We start from the raw sequence: 16,245 nt of genomic DNA, 5'->3' as shown, positions 1-16,245 counted from the left end.
ACAACCTTATGTAATAGTGACACCTAAAGAAAAAGTAGTCAATTTCTCTGAGCATTCCTTTGCCAGGAAATTTCAGGATTTTTTTTCTTTTTATGGTTGCAACTGCACCATATGGGAAATTCCTAGGTCAGGGGTTAAATTGGAGCTGCAGCTGTGGCCTATGTCATAACTTTATGGCAATGCTGGAACCTTAATCCACTAAGCCATGGCAGGGGTTGAACCCACATCCTCACACAAACAATGATAGGCCCTTAACCCGCTGAGTCACAATGGGATCTCGAGAAAGTTCAGGATATTAAGACAAAAATACTAACTATAGCTGCCATTTATTGAAAACATTACTACTAGGGAGATTTTGTATTAAAAAAAGTCTTTATTATTCCTCACAACATTGTAAAGAGATATTTTATTTTATGGATCAGTGAGTATTGCTTTAAGAGTAACATGCCCAGAAGGATACAGACATTAGTGGCAAAGTTGGGATCTGAACCTAAATCAATCTTTTTCTGATGCCAGAAAAACTTTCTTCTACTGCATACCATCCCCTTATTTACTAATTATTACTGCTTAATGTTTGTTGAATGAAACCTAATTCTCAGATATGCTCTTTCCTGATAGGTTTGATAGCAGATGTCAAATTTAAATCCTTTAGATAGCTAGGATCAAGTAGAAAAAAGCTGGAAAATTTCCAACTGACTATGAGTAATAGTGAGGCAATCTAGGTAATATATAAACCCATTCACACCAACTCTTCTCCAAATCCCCCAGAGCATTTTTAGCAGGGCAAGCCAGAGAAGGCTAACTGGCTGCCTGAGAGGAAAGGTGGGGCAAGAGGCGTTTTGTTTGAACATGAGCAGGTCATTCTATCACCAGTACAATCCTGGAAGGGTCTGGTTTTAATAAGTGTCAGTCCTGGGACCATCCCAACATTGCCTGAGTCATACCACTATGGTAGATCTCCTTTCCTCTAAATACTCCAGAATGAGAGGCAGCTGACAATGTGGTATAACAGCAGTAAGCCCACATTCAGACACTAGAGTAAAGGAATGGATTTATTGCCAAAAGGGAGTTAGATAATGCTTATAAATTACACTGGGAAAACACTTTCTCCATATTGCTCCATATTAATCTCTAATATCCCTTTGTAGCAGAGTATGGTATGTTTTATTCTTCTCTTTTTTCCTAGTTAGGAAACAGGTTCAGGGAATAAATAAAATGTATTGAATACTAATGTGTCCTAGTCCCAGGCTCTGTATTTAGGAAATAGCTTGCATTATCTTATTTAACCTTGCAACTTAGGAGGAAAATATCATTGTTACTCTATTATGTAAGGAAATTGAAGGTAGAGAAGTAAGTCACCAATAGTCATGTGGCTCGTAAGTGGTCTGCTGCAATTCTAGCACAGGCCTATCTGACTCCAAAACTCTTTTAGCACCATGCTGCATTTATTTGATAAGAATTTATGGGATTTGGCTAGAGTTCCTAATCTCAAAACCACCTCTATTAATTACAAATCCCTTTATTTTTCCACTAACCACAATCTCCTCAGAATTGAATATAGTGATGGATTTTATTAAAGGAAGAGTATTCTTCCTCTCTAAGAATTTCTGAAGTGAGGTTGTTTACTCTAAGAAAGCATCCATCCAGACAAGAGGCATATCCATCAGGAAGAAATATTTTCTGAGCATTCACCATTTGCCTCACACCATGATAAACACCACTGTGCTCACCAAAATGAACCTGATGGTCTCTGGAATTCTTAGCAGCAACGTATTTCTCTAAAATCAATAAAAATAGGTACTCGTACATTTTCAGGTTACATGTTTACTGTAAACAGGACTACGGAAATAAAAAAAATTTCATTTCCCTTTGTATTGTTTGAAGAGCAGGGTGAAAGCCCATCTCCTTGTATTTGAATCATACACATTGGATCATAGGTCAGGCAAATTGGTGGTCACCTTCAGGTCCCAACCTGCAGAGCAACCCACCTCAGGAAGCCTCGTCATTCAGGGAGGTGAGGTGCCAGGTTCCACAAACCTGGACTTGCTGGAGGAAGGCCTCTTCAGCCAAGAACAGCACAGCCGGCAAGGGGTAGTGGAGGTGGAAGCAAGCTCAGGGCTGGCAAGTAGGCAGAGTGAGTCACCCCTTTGATGTGAAGTGGTTATTCCAAATACAGCGAAGGTGAGCAAGCGTTTCCTTCCCCTGACTATTCTGACTACTGTGTAACAGCCCCTTTGTGCAGGTAACTGAGTCACAGGACAGGAAGACTTTAGAAGCAAGGGAGAGGAAATTGCTAGTGTATAGCGTAATGCAGGTTTTACTGTGATGAATTTGGTCTCAGCCTGGTAAAATTTCAGTCTGCTTTATAAAGCAGTTATCTCCTTATTTCTAAAACCCTTCCCCCACCACTCCCTATTCTTAGTGGGGATGCCAATTGAGAGGTGTCCAAATTCAGCAAGACCCTTCAGCAGAGTTAACTGTTTAAAGGAATCAATTAATTATAGTAAAATGATTTGTATGATTGTCTTACTTATCGAATGAAAATGCCATAAAGAAAAGATTATTAAACCCATCGGTGGTTGTGAGAATGCCAGATTCTTTAATAAGAAATGAATATTCAAATTCTGGGTCATACTGGATCCATCTGGCACAGTCTGAATGGATCTAGTATGACTGCACAAAGTAAATAAAAAGCACTGCTGTTCCAACTGGTTTCATCTTTGGTCCACGTTGTCTGTTGATATTACAGCATGTTTCCTGCTGCCTTTCTGTGCTCTTCCTGTTAGGCTGAAGACTACAGTTCCCAAACCTCTTGTGAGTGGTGCTCTGGTTTAGGATCCCCCAGTGAGAGACAATTTGCATGCTATTTGGAAGGTGCAAGAGAAGGCATTATTGCTCTGGCGGTGGCAAGATGCAGGGAGTCTTTAGCGGACAGGGATCTGAGGTTTTGCAGTGACTTCTGAGGGCCCATCTGCAAATCACCCACTTTGTTGCTGCAGGCAGCTGAGATTATCCATGGAAGTTCCCTGAAACTCTTGCACTTCCTGATTTCTTGAACTTTACTGGGCATTTCTCTGATTTTTCTTGCCTTCTGGTGTTCTGTAATCCCTTCCTGATTAAAATAGCTGGTGATTGCTGTTTTCTTGACCAAACTCTGCCTGGTACATACCTCAAAAAGGCAAAGAATGCTTCCAAACAATTTGTTTTCCACAGTTTATTAAGGATTTATCTCCATAGGGTAGACAGATGTACTCAGTCCATTTGTTTAAAAAAAATCAATTAGCTTCTAACACTTTAAAAGTAGAATATTTTATATCAACACTTTGATTTCTAACATCCCTAGAAAAAACACAAGATTTGGCAGCACTAGATGTACATGACCGCATTGTGACCAAAATGCTGATCAATAGCTGCCCCTTTGATATGGTTCCAGGGCTCCCAGTGACCCTTATCCCCCTATTTTCTCACACTTGGCCTGCCCCACTAGGACCTGAAAGGGATTTTGTTTGTACCTCTATAAATGAAAAGTTGATTTGGTAGTTAATTTACTAAAGTACATGGAATGCCCTGTAAGTTGCCTTGGTCTCTTCCCAAGCAAAGTCTAGATGGAATGACGCTGGGCCTTGGAGACTCCACTGCTGGTTGAGCACACATGTTGCTCTGTAAATGACCACAAATCACGTGTCTAAATGTGCCGTAAGAATGACTATCTCAACACAACTACCATCCAGGTGTCAGCTAGCTCTGCACTCAGGGGGACATGTGGCTGTGGATCAGCATATGAGAAACTGCTGTTCTGGTTTCACCCTGGTCATTAAAAACGGCCTTTGAGGAGTTCCTCTGGTGGCTCAGCGGAAGTGAATCTGACTAGTATCCATGAGGACGTAGGTTTGATCTCTGGCCTCGCTCAGCAGGTAAAGGATCTGGTGTTGCTGCAGCTGTGATGTAGGCCAGCAGCTGTAGCTCTGATTTGACCCCTAGCCTGGGAACTTCCATATGCTGTGGGTGTGGCCCTAAAAAGACAAAAATAAAATAAAATAAAATAAAAAGAACTGCCTTTGAATTTTTTATTTTATTTTTATTTTTGTTTATTTTATTTACAACACTATGCTAATTCCAGGTGCACAACACGGGATTCAATAATTCTATATATTACAAAATGATCATCAAGATAAGTCTAGTTATCATCTGTCACCCCACAAAGTTATTACAATATTATTAACTATATTCCCCATGCTGTACATTTTGTCCCCGTGACTCATTTATTTTGTACATAGAAGTTTGTACTCTTAATCTCCCTCAACTATTTCACTCATGCCCCGCCCACCTCCCCTCAGGAAACCCCTATTTGTTGTCTCTGTCTATGATTCTGTTTCTGTTTTGTTATATTTGTTCATTTGTTTTTTATATTCCATATATAAGTGAAATCACATAGTATTTCTCTTTTTTGGGTCTTAGTTGATTTAGCATAATACACTCTAGTCCATCCATGTTGCCACATTTCGTTCCTTGTAAAGCCGAGAGATATTCCATTGCATAAGTCTTCTTTATCCATTTTTTGATGGACAATTACGTTGCTTCCATATCTTGGCTCTGGTAAGTAATGCTGCTATGAATATTGGAGTTCATATATCTTTTCCAACTACTGTTTTCATTTTCTTTGGATAAATACCCAGAGGTGGAGTTATTGAACCATGTGATAGATCTATTTTAAATTTTTTTGAGGAATTGTCATACTGTTTTCCATAGTGGTTGCCCCAATTTAAAATCCTACTGAGAGTGCACAAGGGTTCCCTTTTCTGTGCACCCTTTCCAACTCTTGTTATTTGTTGTCTTTTTTTTTTTTTTTTTTATTTTCCCACTGTACAGCAAGGGGGTCAAGTCATCCTTAGATGTATACATTGCAGTTACAGTTTTTTTTCCCCCCACCCTTTCTTCTGTTGCGACATGAGTATCTAGACATAGTTCTCAATGCTATTCAGCAGGATCTCCTTATAAATCTATTCTAGGTTGTGTCTGATAAGCCCAAGCTCCCGATCCCTCCCACTCCCTCCCCCTCCCATCAGGCAACCACAAGCCTCTTCTCCAAGTCCATGATTTTCTTTTCTGAGGAGATGTTCATTTGTGCTGGATATTAGATTCCAGTTATAAGTGATATCATATGGTATTTGTCTTTGTCTTTCTGGCTCATTTCACTCAGGATGAGATTCTCTAGTTCCATCCATGTTGCTGCAAATGGCATTATGTCATCCTTTTTTGTGGCTGAGTAGTATTCCATTGTGTATATATACCACATCTTCCGAATTCAATCATCTGTCGATGGACATTTGGATTGTTTCCATGTCCTGGCTATTGTGAATAGGGCTGCAATGAACATGCGGGTGCATGTGTCTCTTTTAAGTAGAGCTTTGTCCGGATAGATGCCCAAGAGTGGGATTGTGGGGTCATATGAAAGTTCTATGTATAGATTTCTAAGGTATCTCCAAACTGTTCTCCATAGTGGCTGTACCAGTTGACATTCCCACCAACAGTGCAGGAGGGTTCCCTTTTCTCCACAGCCCCTCCAGCACTTGTTATTTGTGGATTTATTAATGATGGCCATTCTGACTGGTGTGAGGTGGTATCTCATGGTAGTTTTGATTTGCATTTCTCTTATAATCAGCGATGTTGAGCATTTTTTCATGTGTTTGTTGGCCATCTGTATATCTTCCTTGGAGAAATGTCTATTCAGGTCTTTTGCCCATTTTTCCATTGATTGATTGGTTTTTTTGCTGTTGAGTTGTATAAGTTGCTTGTATATTCTAGAGATTAAGCCCTTGTCAGTTGCATCATTTGAAACTATTTTCTCCCATTCTGTAAGTTGTCTTTTTGTTTTCTTTTGGGTTTCCTTTGCTGTGCAAAAGCTTTTCAGTTTGATGAGGTCCCATGGGTTTATTTTTGCTCTAATTTCTTTTGCTTTGGGAGACTGCCCTGAGAAAATATTCATGATGTTGATGTCAGAGAGTGTTTTGCCTATGTTTTCTTCTAGGAGTTTGATGGTGTCCTGTCGTATATGTAAGTCTTTCAGCCATTTGGAGTTTATTTTTGTGCATGGTGTGAGGGTGTGTTCTAGTTTCATTGCTTTGCATGCAGCTGTCCAGGTTTCCCAGCAATGCTTGCTGAATAGACTTTCCTTTTCCCATTTGATGTTCTTGCCTCCCTTGTCAAAGATTAATGGACCATAGGTGTCAGGGTTAATTTCCGGATTCTCGATTCTGTTCCATTGGTCTGTCTGTCTGTTTTGGTACCAGTACCACACTGTTTTGATGACTGTGGCTTTGTAGTATTTCTTGAAGTCTGGGAGAGTTATGCCTCCTGCTTGGTTTTTGTTTCTCAGGATTGCTTTGGCGATTCTGGGTCTTTTGTGGTTCCATATAAATGTTTGGATTGTTTGTTCTAGTTCTGTGAACAATGTCATGGGTAATTTGATAGGGATTGCATTGAATCTGTAGATTGCTTTGGGTAGGATGGCCATTTTCACAATATTGATTTTTCCAATCCAGGAACATGGAATATCTTTCCATTTCTTTACATCTTCTTTGATCTCTTTGATTAAGGTTTTATAGTTCTCGGCATATAGGTCCTTTACCTCTTTGGTCAGGTGTATTCCGAGGTATTTGATTTTGTGAGGTACAATTTTAAAAGGTATCATTTTTTTGTATTCCTTTTCTAATGTTTCATTGCTGGTATACAGAAATGCAACTGACTTCTGAATGTTAATCTTATATCCTGCCACTTTGCTGAATTTATTAATCAGTTCAAGGAGTTTTGGGGTTGAGTCCTTAGGGTTTTCTAGGTATAGTATCATGTCATCTGCATACAGTGACAGTTTGATCTCTTCTCTTCCTATATGGATGCCTTTTATTTCTTTTGTTTGTCTAATTGCTGTGGCTAAGACTTCCAAAACTATGTTGAAGAGCAGTGGTGAGAGTGGGCATCCCTGTCTTGTTCCAGATTTGAGTGAGAAGGCTTTCAGTTTTTCCCCATTGAGGATTATATTTGCTGTGGGTTTATCATAAATGGCTTTGATTATATTCAGGAATGTTCCCTCTATACCCACTTTGGCGAGGGTCTTGATCATGAATGGATGTTGAACTTTGTCAAATGCTTTTTCTGCGTCTATTGAGATGATCATATGATTTTTGACCTTTTGTTTGTTAATGTGGTGTATGATGCTGATTGATTTGCGTATGTTGAACCATCCTTGTGAACCTGGGATGAACCCAACCTGGTCATGGTGTATAATTTTTTTGATATGTTGTTAGATTCGGTTGGCTAAGATTTTGTTGAGAATTTTTGCATCTATATTCATCAATGATATTGGCCGATAGTTTTCTTTTTTGGTGGTATCTCTGTCTGGTTTTGGAATGAGGGTGATGGTGGCCTCATAGAATGTCTTTGGGAGTATTCCTTCTTCTTCAACCTTTTGAAAGAGTTTAAGGAGGATGGGCACCAATTCCTCTTTATATGTTTGATAAAATTCACCTGTGAAGCCATCTGGTCCTGGACTTTTATTTGTAGGGAGTAATTTTATGACCTCTTCAATTTCATTTCTAGTGATCGGTCTGTTCAGTTGGTCTGTTTCTACTTGATTCAGTTTTGGCAGGCTGTAAGATTCTAGAAAATTGTCCATTTCTTCCAGATTGTCAAACTTGTTGCCATACAGTTGTTCATAGTATTCTCTTATGGTTTTTTGTATTTCTGCTGTATCCGTTGTGATTTCTCCTTTTTCATTTCTAATTTTGGTTATTTGGGTTCTTTCTCTCCTCTTTTTAGTGAGTCTGGCCAGGGGTTTGTCAATTTTGTTCACCTTTTCAAAGAACCAGCTCTTGGTTTTATTAATTTTCTCTATTGTTTTTTGAGTCTCTATTTTATTGATTTCTTCTTTGATCTTTATAATTTCCTTCCTTCTGCTGACTTTAGGACTTTTTTGTTCTTCTTTTTCTAATTCGTTTAGGTGGAGGGTTAAGTTGTCAATTTGGGATCTTTCTTCTTTTTTGAGAAAGGCCTGGATTGCTATAAATTTCCCTCTGAGCACTGCTTTCGCAGCATCCCATAGATTTTGAGAGGTTGTGTCTTCATTATCATTTGTTTCAAGGTAGTTTTTAATTTCCGTCTTGATTTCCTCATTGACCCATTGGTTTTTTAGTAGCATGTTGTTTAGTCTCCATGGAGTAGGTTTTTTCTCTTTGCTTTTCCCATGGTTGATTTCTAATTTCATGGCATTGTGGTCAGAGAAGATACTTGAGATAATTTCTATGCTCCTAAATTTATTGAGATTCGCTTTGTGTCCCAGTATGTGGTCGATTCTTGAGAATGTTCCATGAGCATTTGAGAAGAATGTGTATTCTGCTTTTTTTGGATGTAGTGTCCTGAAGATATCAATGAAGTCTAACTTTTCTATTGTTTCCTTTAGGATCTCTGTTGCTTTATTGGTTTTCTGTCTAGAGGATCTGTCCATTGATGTGAGGGGGGTATTTAGGTCTCCTACTATGATTGTATTCTCATCAATATCTCCCTTTATGTCTGTTAATATTTGTTGTATGTATCTGGGTGCTCCTGTATTTGGGGCATATATGTTGACGATAGTAACATCCTCTCCTTGGATGGATCCCTTAATCATTAAGTAGTGTCCTTCTTTGTCTTTCTTTATGTCTTTTGTTTTAAAGTCTATTTTGTCTGATATGAGCGTTGCGACTCCTGCTTTTCTGTCATGCCTATTGGCGTGAAATATTTTTCCCCATCCTTTCACTTTCAATCTATATGTATCTTTTGTCCTAAGGTGAGTTTCTTGTAGGCAGCATATTGAAGGTTTTTGCCTTTTTATCCACTCAGCCACTCTGTGTCTTTTGATTGGGGCATTCAGTCCATTGACATTTAAGGTGATAATTGATAGATGATTATTTACTGCCATTTGAATCTCGTGTTCCAGTTGATTCTATGGTTCTCCATTTTTTTTTTTTTTTTTTTTTGGTTGGATGGTCTCCTGTTATTATCTGCTTGAGTGTTTTTTTTTTTTTTTTTTCATTTTTTGCAAATGCAATATTTGGTTTTGGCTTGAGGTTGCCCTGTTTTGTAAGTATGCTAACCCCTTCCCATAAATGTGTGTTTTAGCCTGATGGTCCTGTAAGTTCAAACACTTCATTACTTTATTAAAATTAAGAAGAGAGGCATACATATAAACAAAAAGGGTTATTTACCTCCTGACATCCCTTGCCCACATTTTATGGTTTTGATGACTCTTTTTTATTTTTTTCTTTTTAATTTTATTTTGTTTGAAGCATGTTCATGATTAAATCTGTATGCTGGCTTATTTGAGTGACTGCTCTCTGATTGCGGTTTCCTCAGTCCTAGTTCTTCCTCTTCTTCTTCTTTTTTTTTTTTCTTTTCTTTTTTCTTCCCTTTCCTTCCTTTCTTTTTGGTTTAGAGAAGCCCTTTCAATATTTCCTTTAACCTGGGTTTTGTGTTGCTGTATTCTTTAAGTTTTTGTTTGTTGGGAAAAATTTTTATTTCCCCTTCTATTTTAAATGATATTCTTGCTGGATAGAGTATTCTAGGTTGCATATTTTTTCCTTTGAGCACTTTAAATATCTCTTGCCATTCCCTCCTGGCCTGTAGTGTTTCTGTAGAGAAATCAGCTGATATTCTTATGGGGGTTCCCTTGTAGGTAACATTCTGTTTTTCTCTTGCTGCCTTTAGGATCCTCTCTTTATCACTAACTTTTGCCATTTTTATTATGATGTGTCTTGGTGTGGGTCTGTTTGGGTTCAGTTTGTTTGGGGCCCTCTGTGCCTCTTGTATCTTGAATCCAGTATCCTTTAGATTTGGGAAGTTTCCAGCGATAATATCTTCATATATATTTTCCATTCCCTTATCTTTTTCTACTCCTTCTGGAATTCCTATTATGCATAGATTGGCCCGCTTTATATTATCCCATAGGTCTCTTATATTGCTTTCCAGTTTTTTTATTCGGTTTTCTGTCTGTTGACCAGATTGAGTGATTTCCATTATTCTATCTTCCATATCACTGATTCGTTCTTCTGCATTATTCATTCTGGTTTTTACTGCCCCTAGTTCAGTTTGCATCTCTGCAAATGAATGTTCTAGTTTTTCTTGGCTCCTCCTTATATTTTCTAGTTCCTTTCTGAGGGTATCTGCATTACTGTTCATATCTTCTCTTAATTCCTTCAGTATTTTCACTATTTCTCTTTTGAACTCCAGGTCTGTCTGACTGCCGAGATCTGTTTCATTGTTGACGGTTTTAGGTGAGTTCTCCTGTTGGTTTGACTGGGGGTGGTTTCTCAGCTTCTTCATCTTGCTTGTTGTTTTCTTTCTCCTAAGGGAGTTGTACTCTCCGTGATCGGGCAGTGTTTGCCTTGTCACTGCCGTGGAATATTTCCTGAGGGCTGGCGTTGTTGGTCAATCTTTTTTGAGGCAGTGTGGCTTTTCTGGAGTGTTAATGGGGCTAACAGTGTTTCTTTGAAGCAAAGGAGGACTTCCTGAGGGCAGACAGGACTGAGAGGTCCACAGCATGATGGTAGCAGATTTCACTTGGTCATGCAGAGCTTGCTCTGGTGTTTTTAGGCTGTGGGGTTCTTGCAGGGGGTTGGCGGTGTTGGGCAGCTGCTTTTTAGGGGTGCATCACCCCCTGGGGGCTGGAGCAGCTATCTGGGGCACTGAGAACCTGAGAGGCTCTTCCCTAGGGCAGCCCAACTCAGAAGGACAGCCTGAGAATGTAGGCGGATCTTTTCACAGTCTGGCTGAGCTTGTTGCAGCTTTTCTGGGCTGCAGGGGGTCCTGCCTGGAGCTGGCAGTCCTATGCAGCTGGTCCACTAGAGCATCCCCTGGGGGCTTGGGCGGGTAGCAGGGCCGTTGGAAACCGAAGAGGCTCCTCCCCGGAGCAACCCGACTCAGAAAAACCGTCCGAGAATTAGGCCGATCTATTCACAGCCTGGCTAAGCTTGTTCTAGCTTTTCTAGGCTGCAGGCCTTTTCTCGGGGGCTGGTGCTGTTTGGTGCTGCTCTGCGGAAGTGTAGCCCCTCCAAAGGGCAAGCAGGCCTGTGCAGGGACAGCCCCTGCGGTGGTAGGCTTCAGGCAATTGTTGAGGCCAGCCCTCCTGGATGGCAGGCAGCCCCAGGTCCGTGAGAGCGTAGGGTGTGGCGGGGGTGGGGGGAGGGGATGCACTGGGAAGCAGAGTTTTCAGCTAGCTAGCGGGCCTGTAAGCTTGCTGTGGCGTGGGGGGTATTCTATGGGGACCCACCCCTTCTTTTCTCCCCTCCCCAGCACGGGCGCAGACCAGGCTCTTCTCCCAGGTTCCCTCTGATGTGGCTTTCCACTTCCCCGCCCCTGGAGTATTGCTCCCTTCCTCTGCGACAGCTTTGTTTTCTAGTCTCCCAGGCAGTCTCTGCCCCGTCAAATGGTTTCTAGACCTCCCAAGCAGTTTACGCTCTGCCCCGCCCCCCTAGCCCGGGGACTAATCTCTGGAGCCAAGGTCTCGGTGCCCAGCCCCCACCCAGGCGTCCCCCGGCCCCCTCTCGGGGACTAACCTTCGGCGGTGAGGTCTCGGTGCCCAGCCCCCACCCAGGCGTCTCAATTTTTGGTGACTGTGCCCGTAGTTCAGATGGTCCGTTGGGTTCTTGATCGGCTTTTCCGTACTCCAACTTACTGCTACACTCTTCTCTGCATCTGGAGATTCCTCTGGTTCGTTTGATCTTTCGCCCGTAGGTGACTTTCCAGGGTGCGGGATCCCTTTCTCCTCCGCAGTTCCCTTTCGGGAGCGCCCGTCCCGCTCGGATTCACCTTCTCTCACTCTCCTCTTTTCTCCTGTTCTGCCCAATAATGTCACGAATTTCTTGCCGTTATTGGAGTTTAGGTTCCTCTGCCAGCGATTGGTTGCTGTTCTGTGCGAGTCATTTATTCTGTAGATGTGCTTTTTTTGTTGTGTTTGTGGGAGAGGGCGAGCGTGTCTTCCTACTCCTCCGCCATCTTGTCCTCTCTCCTGTTGTCTTTTTGATAATTGCTATTTGACAGGTGTGAGGTGATACCTCATTGCGGTTTTGATTTACATTTCTCTGTGATTTGTGACACAGAGTATATGTTCATGTACCTGTTGTCCATTTGTATATCTCCTTTGGGAAAATGTCTCTTCAAATTCCCTGCCCATTTTGTTGTTTGTTTTTATATCTAGAGCTCCACTTTTTTGACACATAACCCTTAAGAAATAGAGTTTAGCTATGTTTCTATGTGCAATTGTATGACAGAGGCAAGCAAGGAGAGAAAGGAGAGATAAGAGATGTTGTCTATTGTCAAGTCAAAATAAAGAATGCTGGTTCTTTAAATTTGTGGTATGCTTTCTCTCTGCTAATTACCAATTCCTAGGAATTGGTCTGAACTCTTTGGAAAACTACAAGCCTTAAAAGTGATCAAACGGCTGGAGTTCCCGTCGTGGCGCAGTGGTTAATGGATCCGACTTAGGAACCATGAGGTTGCGGGTTCTATCCCTGGCCTTGCTCAGTGGGTTAAGGATCTGGTGTTGCTGTGACCTGTGGTGTAGGTTGCAGACGCAGCTCGGATCCCGCGTTGCTGTGGCTCTGGTGTAGGCTGGTGGCTACAGCTCCGATTAGACCCCTAGCCTGGGAATCTCCATATGCCATGGGAGTGGCCCTAGAAAAGGCAAAAAGACAAAAAAAAAAAAAAAAAAAAAAAAAACCCAAAAAACAAAAAACAAAAAAAACAAATGGGTTCTGTGTGGATGGTTTTCTCTTCATTTATCCATGGGCTGATGACTCAGAAGCTATTATATTTTTATCTCCCTAATTCTGCTAGCCAGAAGTTTAGGGTTGAGTCAGCCAATGCTTCCAAAATGAGTTACAGAATGTACGCTTACTCATGATAAATGCCATTGTATACAACAGACTTGTTCTGGGGCAGTACCAACTTGTGCCTGGGACATATAGGTATTCAATTTTTTTTAATTAAAAGAACATGACTAAGAATGACTAACTTGCACCTTAATAAGTCTATATTAGAGACTGGTCATTTAAATGATAGTTTAGAAAGTTCAAGTTAAGTACTTCAGAGTAAATCTAACCCCCAAATATTTTAAGGTGAAGAAGACACATGACTGTTTAGTTACTTTCTTCAAAATGATTCAGGAAAATAACTGAATCAATCCTAAAGGTTCAGGTCTGACACTTCTCCCCTTTAGTGGGGAAAATGCTTACAAGAACTTCATACTAAAGTAGGTCTAATGGGGATGTATGGCTTACTTAGGAAGGGCTCTGAAAGCAAGCAAACAGAAATAGCCTCCACAGTGGGAAACACTAATATGACAGAATTTCGTTGTGTCATGGATAGAAGCAAAAGTAACTGCAGCTGTGACTACAATGAAAGTGAGGTAACAAACTAAATATTTAGCAAATTTAAACACCATAAACTATTCATTTGAAAATGCAGGATACATGTGTTAAAATTCAATGTCTACTGCATTAATGTCCTGGGTTGGATTTCATGGGAAAGACATTCAGAGACAAAGATTTTTGTGCTGGAAGTTTATTGACGATATCCTTGGGAATAACATCTGTGAGAAAGTGAAGGAGGCAGGTTTGGGAAGAGAAAGAACTTTATCTTTGATTCAGTAGCAACAAAAGCTACAGCTGGTCCTGTGAGGAGCTCTGGGATTGGGACGACCCTTCAGAGTTGTCCAAAATTGAGAGAAGCAGTCCCCTTGGCCAAAGGTATTTCTGAAGAAGGGACTCATCTGTGAGCTTTCATAAGCTTATGTGGCAGCTGGAGCAATGAATACCTTGTCATGAAAAGGGAATGTGGGTGATGTGCTTCAAGACTCACTACAATTAATGTAGCTTCTTCCCTCAAAGACAAGAGGAACAATGGCATTGGAAATGGTGAATGACATACAGACTTCTCTGACTTAACATTGTGCAGGGAGTATCACAGGAAGAAGTGTGGTAAAATGTGTCATTTGAATGCAAAAAAATCTAGGATCAAATTGCTCTGGGTCATTTATTAGCTGAGGGCAGGGTCAGCTACATAAATTGCAGAGCCTATAAGTGCAAAGTCCCTTCTTCAAAAGGCAGGAAAATGTGCCATTAAAGATACTGAAATATAAAGTTTCCGTGCCTCCCCCCCCTTAGGTAGTCTCTCTCTCTCAATTGCTAATGGTGTTTTAAATTTGCTATTTAATCTTCTAAGCAAAGAAAAATTTCAATTTAAGTCATTTGCATGAATCTTCCCATTTGTCTTGATATTGAGCAATACCAACTTAAAGTGTAAATGGAATAGCATTTACCTAGTCCTTGTCTATGTATTTCAATCTCACCAGAATGGTGAAAATGTTGCACAGAACTAACTTAACTGTTTTATTCCACTTCTTGTAACACTCACATTCTAACAACACTCTATCATTTCAACTTACTAATAAGTTTTGAAAGACTTAAAAAGAAGTCTTTGTAGTCTCCCAAAAAACTATGGGAAACTAGTTTTTATGGGTTTCCCTATCTTTCTCTTCCCTCCTGTATCATAATTCTCCACATAAGTGGTTGACTAGTACAGAGTATGGAAGGTTATGGTAGTATTTCTTGGTTATTTGTATTTCTTAGAACACTGTTGTTTTCTTGCATTCAAAAAAACATTCTGGTTTGAGAAGAAAGCTTACTCTGTAATAGCTATAACATGCCTACCTTGTACTTGATTTGATTCTTTCTGAACTTCTATACATCCCTCACCAGAATTCTGGGCTTGTGGGGTAGCAAAGAATGGCATGCACACTACTGTGTGTATCCTATATACTCCATTGCCTTATCAGACTCCACTTAAAAAAACATATTCAAAGATAAATTTTTAAGAATTTCAAGAGAGTTGCATCAGACTATTAAACCAAGTGTGTGAAGGGTGCTATGCCACTGCTAATGTTGCATGACCAAGAAGTTGACCCAGCCCGTGGGGCTTTGTGAATCATTTAATCTTTCTGAGCCTCAGTTTTCTCATCTGTAAAATGGGCTAATTATGCCTAGCAAGTTAACGTAAGTGATTGTCGGGGAACTAAAAGTATGTCAAATTGCTTTATAAGGAGGAAAGAGAGCTAATGTTTACTGAGTCCCTATTATGAGTTCAGCTCCAGCCATTTTAAAATACTTGCCTCAAGACAACCCCAAGCACTCTCTACTCCAGCCCGTAAGTTTTTGTACATTTTTCAGTCTTAGAAAATAATTCTTTTATCTCCAAGTCTGTTCACCTGGTAACACTTATTTTATTCTTAAAACACGTGCTTTGATGCCACTTGATGAAACAAATGTTTATTAAGAACCTAATATGTGTGAGGTGTTGTGCCAGAATGGAGTTGGAGTTAGAGGTCCTGGTCTGCATTCCCAGGACTGGTTAATTATCCCCCTCCTATGAACTCGTCTCTATTATAGCATGTTTCACACGATATAATATTGTCTGCTTGTATATCTGCATCTCCCCTGGACTGCCTCCTTGATTTACTCAACATATTTCCAGTCTGTGACACTGACACATAGGAGATACTCAATAAATATTGTTGACAGACTTGGTGAATACTAGCCATTATTGCAAAACAAGGTGAAGAATTTGACTTAGCAGTAAAACAATGGTTTGAAAAAACAGAGAATAGGCTGAAGAAATAAATGTGGTATTCCTTAGCACCAACACTGGAATAATTAGTAATAATAAAAATTTTAACATGAAAAAGCTGGAGTTCCTATCGTGGTGCAGTGGTTAATGAATCCGACTGGGAACCATGAGGTTGTGGGTTTGATCCCTGGCCTTGCTCAGTGGGTTAGGGATCCAGCGTTGCTGTGAGCTGTGGTGTGGGCCGCAGATGCAGCTCAGATCCAGTGTTGCTGTGGCTCTGGCGCAGGCCGGTGGCTACAGCTCCGATTGGACCCCTACCTTGGGAACTCCATATGCTGCGGGAGCGGCCCTAGAAAAAGGCAAAAAAAAAAAAAAAAAAAAAAAAAAAGCTAACATTTATTATACTTTTATTCAACTTAGGCACTATGCTGTGATCTTTTTGTATGTCAGTTAATTGACTGTTTTTACCTGTCCTGTTAGATGAAAACTATCAGCACACAATTTTTTATTTTTTTTATTTTTTATTTATTTATTTATTTATTTTTTGTCTTTTTTGCTATTTCTTTGGGCCGCTCCTGCGGCATATGGAGGTTC

This window comes from Sus scrofa, chromosome 1, assembly GCF_054392235.1.
Source record: "Sus scrofa isolate SSC_HxYL_T2T_F1_AM1 chromosome 1, Sscrofa_HxYL_maternal_Yorkshire_Landrace_v2.0, whole genome shotgun sequence".
NCBI lineage: Eukaryota > Metazoa > Chordata > Mammalia > Artiodactyla > Suidae > Sus > Sus scrofa.
This window is presented reverse-complemented; position numbering follows the sequence as displayed.